Source organism: Camponotus floridanus, unplaced genomic scaffold, assembly GCF_003227725.1.
Source record: "Camponotus floridanus strain SB8 unplaced genomic scaffold, Cflo_v7.5 scaffold40, whole genome shotgun sequence".
NCBI lineage: Eukaryota > Metazoa > Arthropoda > Insecta > Hymenoptera > Formicidae > Camponotus > Camponotus floridanus.
This window is the reverse complement of record NW_020229548.1, coordinates 948002-965516: the sequence shown is the minus strand read 5'-3', so window position 1 is coordinate 965516 and position 17515 is coordinate 948002. Positions and strand designations below refer to the sequence as shown.

Here is a 17515-nt window from a genome sequence, read left to right as displayed (position 1 = left end):
AAGTTCTATATCTTATTAAAAAAAATTTTATTCTTTTTTAAGGGAAATCAAATTTAATACATTTTGATGATGTATAATACAATTTTTTAAATCGGTACGAATTCGGAGGCTTCTGCGGCTGTCATACATAGTCAATCTCTCAACAGTGTCGTTACTTCGCTCGTTAATAATCCGGTTCAACGATTAATTTTGAGTGTGTGTTCTCCGAAAGCGATCTTGTTAGCCGATCGTTTCCACAATCGGCGTATCGCGGTCACCACCGCTCGTTAGAAGCGCTTTTGCTTCTCGAGTAACGTCCTATCGTCTAATTAGTGTACCTATTCGATCGCGAGGGACCTGTACTCGTATTTTGCGATCGATACCCGTGATATTCCGTTCCGAGATAATTCACTTTCCGACGATGATTGCGCCGAGTATTCGTTGTTCGTGCAAGTGATTTCGCGTCTCGCATCCCTTATCTATGCAACGCGACTACTACGTATTATGTTTTCGAGAGGGGGAGGAGGGAACGCATTAGACGGCAGGACAATAGAGAAACGTCGAGAGTCGAGTTGTTGAACTGTAATGTCGATCTTGTGCGAGAGGCGTTGATTGCGATTACTCTCGCGGGTAATTACGGAGCATAAGCACGTTCTCGCGAGATACGAATGTTCCTTTATCGTTGCTCTGTTACGGTTAATCTGTACGTCGCGTGTCTCCGACGAGTGATAATAACTCCATTGCCAGCGACTAACTTAAGTCTTAACCAATACGTCTTGCTTTATTTGGAAGTACATAGGTTTATTAGTGGACTCACTCTCTTATCAGCTGATTAGATAGGTATCTCAATTATTGTGCTGACCTTTACATCAGGTGTTGACTTTTCGAGGAACAGGCGACAATATTTCAAAATCGTTTCTATTTTAGTAATAAAATACATAAATATGTTAATTTTATTATTGATTAAAAAATCGTAGAGAGAAAGATGAACTCAAAGCATCGAATAATTGCGACACTGAGAAAAAAATCTGGTTGCATTAATTAGAATTCTGGTAGATTTAACCAGTATGTCTGTTGGAAAATGGACGAACCAGAATTCTTGTAGGAATTACTTGACGAATCTGATTAATTTCTTCCTGTTAAATTTACCAAATTTTCTGGTTAATAATAAACTCGCCAGCACCAAGTCGTCTAAAATTTTTTCCATCTAATCTCAAAAGACTGTTTAATATTCTGAATTCCAACAAGATAAATTCAATTCAGATTATTGAATAAATTATTTTAAATTCAGTTTGTTAGAAATTCAACTGATAAACAGTGATGCAAGAAGAGGATGCAGCTCAAACACACACACAATCAGAGAACTAGCGTCCTCTTTCTGGCACTACTGCTCGTAAGAAAAAAAAATACTTTGGATTTAACGTTAATACTAGTTCTTTATATATATTTCATGGCAAATATTGAATACGAGTTAAGTTAAGAAGCAAGCAAAGAAGTTAATGCAACAAGAAATTTTATAGATTCAAGCAGAAAATACTAACCAAGTCCTTATAGTAAAATCTATTAAATGTTCTAGTTATAAAAAATCAAGTCTTATCATGATAACTAGAAATTCTTGTTTGATTTAACCAAAATGCCTTCAATCATATACGTCTTGTTGGTACAATCAAACGATTTTTCTCAGTGTATTTTAGTAATAAAATACGTATGTAAATTGTACGCATTGTCATTGACATGATTAAAAGATCATAGAGGGAAAGATGAACTCAAAGCATCGGACAATTGCGATAAATTAATAACATATAACATCGTCCGATTTTCCGATTTTTAATGAAAAATTTAAAGCAAAGATTTTTTTTATTTTGAGACTTATGTTAGAGCGACTTATTCAGCAAGCGAGTAACTTAGTCAATTATGATTGTATTATAATTTTTCAAGTAACTCTCAATGAAACTAGTTCATTCGGTTGCTTACGCCTTGTTAGCATCGAATAGGGAGTAGCATTATGAAGAAGAACGCCTCAGTGGAATAAAGTGTTCGCAGTCATTCAAAATGCATTCATTCGATTTTAATCCTTAAGTAGTCGAATGGACAAAACTATGTTGTATCGACATATAAAAGAGAGTTGAATGTGAATGAGAATTAAAAGAGTATAAATTAAAGGGAAAAATAAGCAAGCTTTACTACTTGAAGTTAAATTAATTTCTTTACATACATACATACATATATATATACATATATTTACATATATACAGTCTTGTATAAATATTTACAAAATATTAATTGGGATGTCATTTTCTTTGTTTCAGTGTAAAGCCGGTCGCGAAAGGAAGTTACGTCCAATCGATCGAATTCACGGTGCAAATTGGTGCGTTGGGAAACAGGTATTTATAATAATAGAGTGTAATAGTAAACGTGCAATTTGCATGCTACACGTTATGAGCAGCGAGAGAATGCGGGGCATAATGTATAAACTTTAATTACGTCGCTTCAACTCGAAATTAGAATTGTACTTAAGTTTTAATTGGATCGATTGTCATTGTTACAGTAAGGCAAACTTGTGCATCATGATTGGCTTTTCAATTTTAGAGTACTCCAATTGCGTTTATGTTTCACTGAAACTATTATGCAGTTAGTGAAGAGAGTTCATAATAAACGTAATAAAGTTATGCAAAATGCACCCTGGCTCGCCTTAAAACACATCTGGCGATATTATCACGCCGATGAAACCGACATATAAAAATCATAGTCTACCTCGCAAAATGCGAATAGCATCATCTCGTTTTTGAAGGTATTATTTGTTACATTTTTCACGCGCGCTGACATCGCAAACTCTATTTTGCGGTTTCCGTCCGAGAAGAAAGACGCAAGACGTTCTCAGAGACCTGTTTTCAGTTTCCGATCTGAAAATGGAGATCTATTTTAAAGTCACCCTGCTTTCCATTTGTGCGAGAATAAAAAAAACGCGAAGTAGAACGCGTTTTCACTTGTATCTAGCAATAAACGGAGTACGCATAAAACTAAAAATATCTATATTCACATATCTTTGAACAAATTCTTTTTTACATTTTCCACACATGTATTCACGCACACACATGAAGGATGTGGATTCCATTCCCGAATGTGTATCGATTTTCCGTTTACGCGCGAGAAAGGAATGCACGGGAACGCATTTTGACTCTTTTAGATGCACTACAATAAAACTACACAAGTAGCACCGTTGCCTCTTCATTTTCAATCAACCGAGAGGAGGATCAATTTATATTATTCGTTCGCATTCTCATCAGCGATTAAAATTTCGTCTTTAAAAAAAAAATATAATAAAAAATGCGAAATGCGAGATAAATTGCCATCGACGCGCCAGACGTTATCCTTTGTCGAAATTAGGACCGCACTTTTGATCGACGCGATCGGGGAGGGAAAAGTTGCCGGCTGTAAGATACACCGGGTCGTCTTATTCTTATTGCGCACGATGGTGGTTCCTCGCTCGCCGACTGTCACGAACCGACAGATGCATACTTGCCGTGGATATTGTCTCGTGCCTGAGGCAGCTGGCCGAGAATATTGAAATATTAATAGAATATCGATGAGAGGCGCGGAAGCTGCATGTCGGAACGAGAACCGGCGAAATTCGGTTACGGCGGCTCGCCGCGGGCCGGTCCGAAAAATTTTTCGGCCGCGACGATTATACCGGCCGTTTCCGTATTACGGCCCGTAATCGGATTTTTTTACACAGACGCACACTTGTTGCGAGAACATTGTTCGCGGCATTAGACTACGCGGAACATCGACGCGAATGAAAGGGGCGAAATGCAAATCGGGTCGTCGCTCGCGGCGGCACGATTAGCGGCGCACGAATATCGATCGAATGCGAGCAGGTTTCAATTATTAAACATGCGTTTAGCACGTCCGCCTGAGTGGCCGAGTATGTTTTATCGCGAGGAAACTTTTCGAGTGGTTTGTTTCGGGGGATATTTTCGAGAGGAGACAGGGAATACAGAATGAGTTCTGTGTTCACGTGATATGAAGCGTGTCCAGGGTTAGAAAGGAGGATAATTTGTAAGGTTTATTTCAAAAAATGAAATAATAAAAGAATCTTTTAAAAAATGATTTATATTTTATACATAGTGGCTCACGTTACAAATTTATATTGCGGAAACGAAGCAGTTTAGGGAAAAATGTTTCAAGCAAAAGTTGTGTGGTTTCAAGGGGGACATAAGGTGGTGCTATTAGTTTGACCTTAAAGAGTCACCTGAAAGTCACGTGAAGGCCTCCTCCAACTTTTTAAATGGGACACCCTATGTGCTTTTACATATTCTTGTAGCTCATCTCGAGAGCTTTCCAAAACACTATAATAAATTTTTCATTGAGTACTTCTCGAATTATGAGGCTTAAAATATCTTAATTTTACATAAACCGTAAAATATTCATTTTTCGATTATCTTACCTTAACACTTTTGTGTACAAAATAATGAGAGGAATCAATTGGTGTAAAGAAAATATAATTGTTTCGAAAAAAAATGTAATTTGCAATTAACAATTACATTTTTTCTTTTGAAACAATTGTGTGTTTTCTTTACACCAATTGATTTCTCTCATTATTTTGTACATAAAAGTATTAAGATAAGATAATCGAAAAATGAATATTTTACAAGATATTTTATTTATGTAAAATTAAGAAATGATTTCAAGCCTCATAACTCGGAAAGTACTTAATGTAAACTAATTTAATTATAGTGTTTTGGGAAACTCTCGAGATGAGCTACAAGAATATGCAAAAACATGTAGGGTATCCCATTTAAAAAGTTGAAGGAAACCTTCACATGATCTTCAGGTAACTCTTCAAAGTCAAACTAGTGGCACCATCTTATGTCCCCCTTGAAATCATATAACTTTTGTCTGAAACATTTTTCTCTAAATTACTTCGTTTCCGAGATATAAATTTGTAACACTTTACGTGGGCCACCCTGTGTAGTATAATAATTAATAATAAAATAGTTAGGACAATTAATAATAACTAAAATATTGAAAAAAATAGATGATCACGACGCGAGTAGGATTCCTTGCATCTCATTTTAATATTAAATATTATCACGAATATCTTGATAGGCTACTGTTTCGGACATCATGTACGCTTGCTGATCGTAAATCTGAACAATGCGCAGATGGTCTGATTTCGTCGATGGATAATCTTGTTGATTTCACAAGATACAGCGTAATCGCACCGTGCACATTGCGGACGAGAGGCTTCTATTAGATTCGGCTTTATCCTTTGTTGCTCTCGACTTGCGCGCGTATCCTCGGGACAAAGAACCAACTGTTACCGCTTTTTAAGGGTTCCTTAAAAAATTCTAGACTCATTTCGTTAACGATGACAATTTTATTTGCTTTTACTTCTTAGATACTATTAAAGCGTGAATTAAAATTCATATGGACAAAGAAAAACGAGAGTCCAATGTCAACGTCTAATGTTTCGACATAAATTACAATAATATCTGCAGAACCCATAAAGAAGAAAAGAATATTAATATTCCATATTCCCGCGCGCGTAGAAGCGAATGTTAACGAGCTTGATGAAATGTGAAAACACGAATGTGTATGGTTAATCATAGAGTGTAAGCGTAGGGTGTTTTTCATGATAATACGACTGTTAAAGTAATCGACCGTACTCCGCAATTTCTGGGAACAATCGCGACGCAGCGGTCGCCCAAGTCTCTTGCACGACGGCGTCTTCCGCAAACGCGTAAACGTCCCGCTTCTCCCTCGCCTCCCCCGATGCATCCCCTCTTGAGGGATCTCGATGGAGAATCCTCCCTCCTCGCCGTTGACTCGTGGCGAAACTCGCTCGGCATTCGGCGTCAGCGTCTTGAATGGTGACAAACGGCATGCACCGCGAAACACACAATCGCGCCGTGGTGGCTGCGACTGCAGGTACGATTGGGGAGGATGGATGGCGAAGGAGAGGGGGAGGGGGAGGAAAGAGGGTGCGGAGGCTGACTGCAGCGCGCGAGCAATGCGGCTGTGCACCCCCCCGATAGCGACGTACAGTTGACAGAAGCGCTTGCGGAGGCGAGAGAGATCGTTCGCCTCTCTATCTTCATCCCTTCCTCCTCTTACCTTCGCATCCGCTCCGTTTCCACGCTCGTGCGTGCGTGCTTGCGCGCATTCAAGCATACGCTCTACGGGATGGGTGGCGTACACGCGGGTCGATTGCGTGCGAACGCCCGTATGCGTAAATTGAGGGAGTAAACATGTGTGCGCGAGGCGCGTCAAATTCATATAAGAAAATTACATTGAGATAATTAAATGAAATACACGCGAAATGAAAAGAGCAGGGACTTATCTCGATCTCGTCTCTTTTATTCCTTGTCTCGCACTGAGAAAAAAATCTGGTTGCATTAATTAGAATTCTGGTAGATTCGACCAGTATGTCTGTTGGAAAATGGAACCAGAATTCTTGTAGGAATTATCAGACGAATCTGATTAATTTCTTCTCGTTAAATTTACCAAATTTTCTAGTTAATAATAAACTCGCCAGCACCAAGTCGTATAACATTTTTTCCATCTAATCTCGAAAGTCTGTTTAATATTCTGAATTCCAACAAGATTATTGGATAAATTCAATCCAGATTATTGAATAAATTATTTTAAATTCAGTTTGTTAGAAATTAAACTGATAAACAGTGATGCAAGAAGAGGATGCAGCTCAAACACACACAATCAGAGAGCTAGCGTCCTCTTTCTGGCACTACTGCTCGTAAGAAAAAAAAAATACTTTGGATTTAATGTTAATACTAGTTCTTTATATATATTTCATGAAACACTGAGAAAAAATCTGGTTGCATTAATTAGAATTCTGGTAGATTCATTCAGTATGTCTGTTGGAAAATGGACGAACCAGAATTCTTGTAGGAATTATCAGATGAATCTGATTAATTTCTTCCCGTTAAATTTACCAAATTTTCTGGTTAATAATAAACTGGCCAGCACCAAGTCGTCTAACATTTTTTCCATCTAATCTCAAAAGTCTGTTTAATATTCTGAATTCCAACAAGATTATTGGATAAATTCAATCCAGATTATTGAATGAATTATTTGAAATTCAGTTTGTTAGAAATTAAACTGATAAACAGTGATGCAAGAAGAGGATGCAGCTCAAACACATAATCAGAGAGCTAGCATCCTCTTTCTGGCACTACTGCTCGTAAGAAAGAAATATACTTTGGATTTAACGTTAATACTAGTTCTTTATATACATTTCATGGCAAATATTGAATACGAGTTAAGTTAAGAAGCAAGCAAAGAAGTTAATGCAACAAGAAATTTTATAGATTCAACCAGAAAATACTAACCAAATTCTCATAGTAAAATCTATTAAACGTTCTAGTTATAAAAAATCGAGTCATGATAACTAGAAATTCTTGTTTGATCAAAATCCTTCAATCATATACGTCTTGTTGGTACAATTAAACGATGTTTCTCAGTGCGTGATTCGATAAATATATACATTTATATTTATCTCTTTTATATTTTTCTCTCCGTCTTTTCATAAACACATGGACCGATCCATTTCGCGTTACAACTGTGCGAATAAGAAATAGAAATATATGAAAAATGAAACGCTTGAAAAAGAGAGAGCATGATACGATGAGAAAGTAAGAAATAATGCACGAGATGGGGATTTCAAGAGAGGGATCACACAAGTGTAACGCGAAAGACGATCGTATTTCTTCTGTGACAACGTTTTATACGCATATGCATATAAGAAGGTAGATTTACGATGGTTGCACGCTGACGCAAAGTCAGGAATTACAATTTAATCGGAAATGCACTCTCGCGCCGATTGGCGAAATTTGTTTGTCTAGCATATAGGCATTGCAATCTCGCGTTGTAATGTTTTATTAATTAAAACTTTTGGCGGGGTAAATTGCGAAATACTTAAGCACAAGCAGTAATAAAACGTTGCGGTTGATGCTAATGAAACACACAGTGGAGCGAACATTCGTAATAAGCAGTGGCCGCCGAAAACGGAGCACAGCGGGCATTGCACTCGTTATTTTGCGACGTTATATCGCGGGATGTATTTTACAGTAGGAAGATATTAAACATTCTGGTCTTTTGCCGTTGTAGGACGTAGCCTGTAATTTTTCTAACGAGCTACACTAGGAATACGAATTTGCAGACTTTATTTTCAAGAATGCTGGCAGAACCGCATTTCACGCGTAATTAAATCTTTCAGAATTCTATGACACTTAAGAATGATGCATTTAAAACTTGTATTATTGAAATATTTTTACTCCATTGGAAAATATCAGTTTAAATATATTTATTATGCTACATAATCGCGCAATAATTTTATTGATAAATATAATCAATGATATTTTAAATATGAATAACTTATTTAAATTTAAGAAAATGCAAATACGTGATAAATGTAATTTTATTTTCATTTAAATGCAAAATAAAATGATTAAAAATGATATAAAATCAAAATTTCACGTGTTTCAAAATAAAATGTTTCGTTATAAATTTTGCTGTATCGAATATTCGAGATTTCGCAAGATATTCGCAAGTGTATTTATTAAAGAAACTTAACTCTCGAATCGAATCTAAAGATTATGATTTTTAAATGCATCATTGATTTCCCCCCCGAATCTGAAACGATGTAGCTCTTTTCTCATCATCGGCATACTCAACCGCGAATAGCGATACAAGATCCAAAGCCGCACCGACTAAAACTAAATCGGAATCCGATGAAAGTCAACACAGAAGTTTCCCACCCCGCCTCTCCCTCGATTCGCGTCTCCGTTTCCCCTTTGCCCTCTTTGCTTGCGTTCGCAAGTTGAAATGGTGATCAGTCCGCGGGTGTCTTTGCACGCATACGCGTCCTTGGGGAAGATTGTGCGTGTCTGTGTGGGCATATGGTTTACGTGCGCGTATGTGGAGAGGCCGCAGAGCGGAGCGGAGCACGCGGAGCCCCGAAGCGTAGTCTCGACTCGACTCGAGCGGCTGAATCGATCCACCAGCCTTCTCCTGTACACTCTCTGCGCCCTTCCCCCCCAGAACCAGAGCGCCGAACGAACGAACACCTACCCTCCCCCGCGCGACCCCTTCGAGCGCCCACCCTCTTTCGCTCTGTCTCGTTCTCTTTCTCGTCTGGCTTTCGCTCCCCCCCCGTGTTTCCGTCTACCTTTCTCGCTCTCTATCTCTCTCGCGACGCCGAACCATCGACCAACCTAGTCACGCGAACGCTCGTTTCAAAAATGCCCGGCTCTCGGCAATGTACGCGCGAACTTCTTCGGTATTTCTCTTCCCTCAGCACCGTTTCCCTTTCGCACTTGTCCCTTCGCCCCCTCCCTTTCTCCGAAACTCGTTCGAAGAATTTTCGCGATTGGCTAGTCCTCATACTTAAGTGTTTTCTCGAATTCACTTTTATTAGCTTTATCTGACAAGACGCGAATGACGCTGAATACCAGGGAGATTCTCTCTTCGCACGTCAAACACATGTGAATACGAATTTGATTTGTTTCAGGCTTATGAATTGAAATTTAAGATTAGATAATGAGGGTTGATATGCATGATGTGCTTATATTTTGTGTGATATTTCTTGAGAATGCGTTTTCCTGTCAAAGAAAATTAATGTGTTGTGTTTCAGCCCAAGGCGATCGAGAATCATTATTTTTTGTTTATTTTTCAGAATCAATATATTTATAGATTTTGAAGATAATATTCATTTCACAGTGGTTTTTACAGCAAACGTATTTGAAAATGTCTCAGGGAAATTTTTACTACTTCTGAAAAGAAATAGAATAGTCTACTTCTATTCGCTCTCTGAGAGAAATAAAATAGTCCCATTCTTGATCTGCCTGAGAAAATACATACCGATGCTGAAAGCATATTTGGTTTTTATATGCGAAATGAAAATATTTGCGGAGAAAAATCTTTCATTGAACGTTACTTTTATAAAATACTTGCTGGCGGAAAACTATTATTTAGTGCATTTTAAACATGCGAGTTTTTTACATACTCAAGTAGTGTTATTAATACAATCAGTTAATTGACATCATGTTGACATTATAATACAAAGCGCTTGTATAATGTTGAACGAGATATACCTTTCCATAAATGCACTTGTGATTTCATTTATGTGGTTTGTTGTTTGAGATGCATTAGCCTCATGAATGTAATCAGTTGTGTCGCTTATTGCAATTACGCAAACAAGGACGATCATGCTAATTACTATATAATCGTAACATAGGACATATTATCATGAAAATACCCCTTTCTCTCTCTTGATAATAACTTTTCATTATTTAGAAAATATAGTTAATCATAAAATATCGCGTATGTACAGTTTACTATAAATATTGCGTATATATATTTTAATATATGAGAGAGATATAAAAAGGATGATATATTTATCTAAAAGACGAAATAAAATAATAATATAAAAATAGCATTGAATTTATTTTTCTTAATCATACACAATATCTTCTTTTAAAAAAAAACGATGTAATATTATTAAGAAAAATACATAATTTTATAACAAATCATATATTTAATACTGTAGGAAAGATACTCGCAAAATAATTCAACATAAAAATGATGGTTCATATGTATTATATTTTTGATTTGGCAAAAATTTCTATATTTGTTTTCTAAATCATGTATATTTATTGAAAACACGATGAAACAATGGAACCCGTATTTAAAATATGATCGATTTAATTAGATGAAACCACTTCCCCGTCAATGTTGGTGGTGATTTGCGTCGCAATCTGTCTATGCGCGTGTATCGAATTGCGTGTGCATTTGCAAATTGTATACATACCCTGTGTGTGTACGCACAGACGGTAACTATGTGGAATAGGTAGCTCACAAGCAGAATATTAGTTAACATATTAGTGAAACACACATTACGTACATTATTATATACATTACGTACATTATTATATATATTACGTACATTATTATATACAATATGTGTATTACATATTACATGTGATGCATATATTGTATGCATTACGCAGGATATCAATTGAACATATAGATTTGGTCCAGATTCATAGTAACTTTTTTTTTTTATCGAAGGATTTTGAATTTCGGATAATTTCACATAATTCCTTCTTGAAAAAGTACACATTTAGCTATTGGTTACATACGTTCTTCAGCATTCTGTATTTTTATATTTTGAGAAATAGTAATAAAATCATAAATGTACAATAGTAGTATAATCATAAATATACAATGTTATTTTGGTCAAGATTATTTATAGTCATGTTAGTTACATTTTTTCACGATATATAAATTTCCATGCATTCTAGCAAATAATTATATTCTTTAACGTAAGTTTATGAACAAAACCGGATATTTTGAAATAGAGAAAAGTAATCAATATATTAAAAATCCCCTCCCTTTATTATTAATATATTATAAAAGAAAAACACTGGACACACATACACATTATCTAATAAAGGGAAGAAGTATCGGTACAGAAATTATTTTTAACGATTTTTATTGGATTCGGGTGTAAGGTTATAACATCGCACGATAACGCTATACATCGCATTCATCGATTCAATTACTCGCGTATGTCATGGAGGCACCTCCCCTCGATGTTGTCCCTCTCTACACCAGTGATTTGTGTTCCCCGCCCGTCTACGTGCGTGTCTCGGGCCGCGTATGCATTTGCAAATTGTATACACACCTCCGTGTGTATACGTACACATGATAACCCGATATTTGTATTTGAGCATACGTAGACACATGTAAACGCGTACGCGTGCGCTTTACGTTTCCCTCTAGCTAGACTCGCATAGACGTGTGTGGTTAATATATATATGTAGCTAATATATATATAACTAATGGAGAAATTCAGCCAGCGACAAAGACCGTGATATATCCTCATGTTTCTCTTGTCTCGCTACTCGTAATCGTGGTCGGTCGCCTTCTCTATTTAGAGACTATTTGATGTGGATCGCGCGCCAACACGAACGGTAATCGCCCGGGGTTCGCCTCCTGTAGCCGACCGGGACCAATTTGAAACTTTGTCGGCTACACGTCGGTCAGAGAGGAAAGCGAATCTTGGCGACATCCGGATCATAGGAGTTTGTCTTACGGATCGCGCTCGAGTTTCGTATCGTTTCATGTAGTCGATCGTTGTAGTAGATCGTGTCGGACATCGAGATTCGAGATGAAAGGCAATCATTTAGGATTCACACTTGACGACGAGGGATTTTCATTTTTTTTATGATATCGCAGATTTGAAAGTGTATCATGAATATATATAAATATTTTCGAGCGATGAGAAATGTTATTAAAGCGATATTTATTTAAAAAATTTATTATTAAGATTCACATTTAATGACTAAATTTATTATTAGGATTCACACTTAATGACGGGGGATTTTCATTTTTTTTATGATATCGCAGATTTGAAAGTGTATCATGAATATGTACAAATATTTTCGAGCGATGGGAAATGTTATTAAAGCGATATTTATTTAAAAAATTTATTATTAAGATTCACATTTAATGACTAAATTTATTATTAGGAGTCACACTTAATGACGGGGGATTTTCATTTTTTTTTATGATATCGCAGATTTGAAAATGCATCGTGACAAATATTTTCGAGCGATGGGAAATGTTATTAAAGCAATATTTATTTAAAAAATGTATATTTTGAAACCTATCAAACCCATCAGTTTTCTTATTAATTTACGATATGATAATGTAAGAATTTTTATATTATTATGTTATTCATATTTTCATATTATTTTGATGATTTTCAAATCGACTTTATTGAAAGTGAGCAAGAATATAAACAAACGTGTAAAAAACATGTACAGATATGTCAAAATATGTTAGAGATTCAATATATTTGAAACCTTTAAAATACGGGCTCGGCGAAAACGTTTTCATATTCGCATAAAGAGTGATGAAAAACGAAAACGAGGGTATGCACCGACAGGTCGATTCTCGTATCTTCGCTCCCCCAGAATGTCCATTTTAATCTGTTCAATTCCATGATTTGTGACTTCTCTAATCCTCTCTTACTCACAAGTAACGTTATCCCTCTGATATAAATAAACTACGGATTTTCCTGTCGATTTCATACAACGTCGCGCGCGTGAGTATCACGGATATTGTTGCTTTAATATTAACTTGAATTTATAATAACTTTAGTTTAACTTTAACGTTAATTGAATTCATAATTTTTAGGTCATCCCATATATTTTCATTAGAATAACAATGAAATATGATTAATATTTATATCGACGTGAACTCACAAATATCGTGATTAATCCAACGAAGCTTTTGAGAAAAAAAAAACTACGTTCTTTTACATTTTAATCGCATAAAGAGAATAGATATTTTCTCGTTTTTTTTCACGTTACTACACTAACTAATAATTTATCATGCATATATTTTTCTTGTTTTTAATTATGTATTACGCTTGTGTAAGGAAAAGTTTGAAGGAAAATCTCTTAAACTTAAAAAGAAATTTTTAAATGCATGAAGGGAAAAAAATTAATTCTTGAACTTTGAGGCAAACTTTATTCTGTATATAAGTCTAGTGAATATATTTGCAATATAAAAGTAAAGGTAGAAGGAATTGCTATCAAATGTTACTAATTTAATCAGACATAAAAAAATTAATATGTTGTGTAATGAAACGCTCTCAAAAACATCCCAAGATTTAACGAAGAGAATTGTAGCTATAAAACTTTATATAACAGCTGTACTTACTAAACTCTTATGAACTCTTCAGAGATGTTACTCAAGATTTGATCACGTACTGTTGTAAAAAAAAAAGTATTTTATAACCCGTTGTTTACAGACCTTTTGCAAAGACTGGTGGATGTGGATATACACACTTATGACATTTCTACTTCTTTTATTGGAACGTTTTGCTTTATGGATCGCATCGTGCAAACTTTTGCGACGGAGAACTAGAAACAAAGAATTCTATTATAAAGCTCTGTCATAAAAATCTCTCAGCGAACTGTCATTAGGATTGTTTGAATATCTTCAAATCCGATTATTTCCTCGACGCAAACGTCAAGAGATTGTTATACACAATTCTTGAATATTTAATATTAATTATCTGTGTCGCTCTAAATAAATTTCATTGGAGATAATAATACGACGTATTATCGACATCATTATTATCCGACGAATAATGTAATTTTACTTAACATTGATGAAGCTTTTGAAATATCTTCTCTATTTGTATGAGGAATATAATATGGCTCGTATTATATTTGTGCGAAAATATTCACTATTGTCTATTAATGTCACCTATTTTTGCTAATGTCAGCTATTTTTGCTAATGTCAGCTATTTTTGCTAATGTCAGCTATTTTTGCTAATGTCAGCTGTTTTTTGCTAATGTCAGCTGTTTTTTTTCTGTGTCAGTAAAACGTATCGTATCGCGCGGCTACTCGAATATATTGGTTGGTACGCACATGCCTCTTCATCTACATTGTGCATAGGGTGTATCCATTTCGTAGATAGGTACATGCGACGTGCGAGGGTCGAAGTAACTGCAGATGGGCACCTACCACGGAACGGTATCTAACAGACGGGTTTGTGTCGGTGCATAATGACTGGAACGATTGGAGCGGACTGAATATCAGTACTTTAGCTACTGCTAGCGCCAGCGTGCACGTTTGTAGGACAATCGATGATGTATTAATGTCAGAGGCGCGTCTCTACGATGATCGACAGATCGACAGATCGCGTTCGTCCGCTTGATACAGATTGTCGCTCGTGTACGCGCCAATTTGTCACGATGCCGTCGTTAAGAAACGCGTGACGGATTATTGTTCTACGACGATGCGAGCGAGATTGATTGAATATATGATATTAACGCTATATCCGTGCAGTTTCGTGTGGAAGGATGAAATTAAGTCTTCTATTTCAAAAATAGAAGTCGAAATTTTTCAGAATTTTTATTTATTCATACGATTTATTCGTGCTGACAGACAGCGAACTGATACATTGACATTTCTCCAATCTGATCATTAGAAGATTAATTTAGCTCAAGAAATGATTATATATGGATTTGTGAAAATCTGGATTACTCGTCAGACAATACGATGGTGGCATGATTTATATTTAGCGATAAGGTGGTAGACACGAATAGAAGCTTCATGTAGAATATTAGATTCAAGACTAAGATGTTTATGAAGTGCCACGTCTCACGATAAGCTCGCGACATATACACAGTTATATACCAGCCAGAAACAGGACCAGAGACATCGGAATCGATAACAATTCGAGGAGAACAGAGACGATCGGGCGATTCAGCATCGGATACCGGCATCTGGGAAGAGGGTGAAGGGAGAAGGGAAGTCGACAGGTCTCTTGGCCTAAATTCCATAGAGGGCCAAAGGAGCCGGTTTCTCGTGTATTTCCGCGTTTTTTTTTGCTCTTACTACGTTCCCCAACATATTCTCGCGCTCTCGATTTTCACGGTAATCGTTAACGTGCATTTCGCTCGATACTCGCGCGATACTCGGACATGGAAGAGCATTTATCATGCGCGTATGTAGGTTAGACATGGGCGGTAGAGCGGATTGCCAAACCCGGATACATGCCGAATCGATGTGCACGTTCGAGGCGGATAAGAGCATCCGGATATTGACGACGCGCGCGGTGAATTAAGTGGCAGACCTATCGAACCGATAACCGTTCACGGAGCTCTAGGGCCATCTTTATATTTAAGGAGATTGTAGAGAGAATTTCATATGCGACTAGGTTTTATGATAAAGTAGCAAGAACGTTCGAATTAGCATAATAGAAGCGGAAGAGCGTGTCATGGAGTTATTTTCTCACGAGGAAGAAGAGGTTGCAAAATTGTTTATCATAGAATATCCCTTTTTACAAAAATTTCGATAGATATATCGCCTCAAGAATATTTCCTCAGCACTACAAATACCTTGTTCTGCGCTATTGTTCAGTATATTTTTGCGTGAATTGACAGTGCAATTTTAATAGAGAGTTGCGCGACTAAATTTCGAGAGATAATGTAAAATATTTTTTCTCTCTTTTTAAGGATGTTTTGTATGTACAATCCTAGCTGAAAAGTAAGCTAAAAAGTAGCTGAAAATCAATATTAACGAATATCCACTTTTGATGTATTTTGAGAATTTGAGTGGAATTACAATTTGATCTTAACTACAGTGCAGAGATGTATTTTTTAATATTTATTAGGTTTTTACTAAAATATTCCGAATTTTGTTAATCGAAATGATTAACTTTTGACAGAGAATTTCGTCTTGTGACAGATACATGGCTAACTTCATTGAATTATATTTAACATCTTTTTAACTAGTTAGTACTTGTATAATATTATTTGACCAAATATTTCCTCTGTATCCTTTGCAAATTTTAAACAAATTCTGAATATTATTTCCATGTGTTTTTGTCATTTGAATGGACGTGGTTATACGTTTCTCATAAAAACACATGTTAATTCGATGCAAATTAAAATCCTTATAACTTGTGAACGCCTTAGTGAATCGATTTAAAAATTGTACTGAAGATTCTAAACATATGTAAGGACATTCTGTACAATTTTCATTAAATTCTCAATATTTTGAAAATAACTACAAAACATCCTTAATCGAAATGATTAACTTTTGACAGAGAATTTCGCCTTGTGATAGATAAATGGCTAACTTCATTGAATTATATTTAACATCTTTTTAATCAGTTAGTACTTGTATAATATTATTTGACCAAATATTTCCTCTGTATCCTTTGCAAATTTTAAACAAATTCTGAATATTATTTCCATGTGTTTTTGTCATTTGAATCGACGTGGTTATACGTTTCCTATAAAAACACATGTTAATTCGGTGCAAATTAAAATCCTTATAACTTGCGAGAACACTGAATCGATTTAAAAATTGTACTGAAGATTCTAAACATATGTAAGGGCATTCTGTACAATTTTCATTAAATTCTCAATATTTTGAAAATAACTACAAAACATCCTTAATCGAAATGATTAACTTTTGGCAGAGAATTTCGTCTTGTAACAGATACATGACTAACTTCATTGAATTATATTTAACATCTTTTTAACCAGTTAGCACTTGTATAATATTATTTGACCATATTTCCTCTGTATCTTTTGCAAATTTTAAACAAATTCTGAATATTATTTCCATGTGTTTTTGTCATTTGAATCGACGTGGTTATACGTTTCCCATAAAAACACATGTTAATTCGGTGCAAATTAAAATCCTTATAACTTGTGAACGCCTTAGTGAATCGATTAAAAAATTGTACTGAAGATTCTAAACATATGTAAGGACAATTTTCATTAAATTCCCAATAATTTGAAAATAGGTAGCAAAACATCCTTAAATAACGATTTAATTATTCCTCGCGAGCGGAAATTGATCGTAGACTCTCCTGACGCCCACGCTTCCTCGAGCTCGTGCGTTGATTCCATTCTCACGACGATCGTGCGAGGAGGCCAATTAGGGACTCGCAAGCGACTCTTTACGAAGGATAAACGC

At 35.8% G+C, this 17515-nt stretch overlaps 1 protein-coding gene across 1 annotated transcript in view; it reads left to right on the top strand.

Moving 5' to 3' along the window:
* Positions 1–17515, top strand: part of LOC105254105 — a 279413-nt gene that overhangs the window by 58991 nt on the left and 202907 nt on the right. The window contains exon 2 of the mRNA XM_020028387.2: positions 2289–2363. The gene's annotated coding sequence lies outside the window, so the exon portion shown is untranslated. The remainder of the gene's footprint in view (positions 1–2288; positions 2364–17515) is intronic.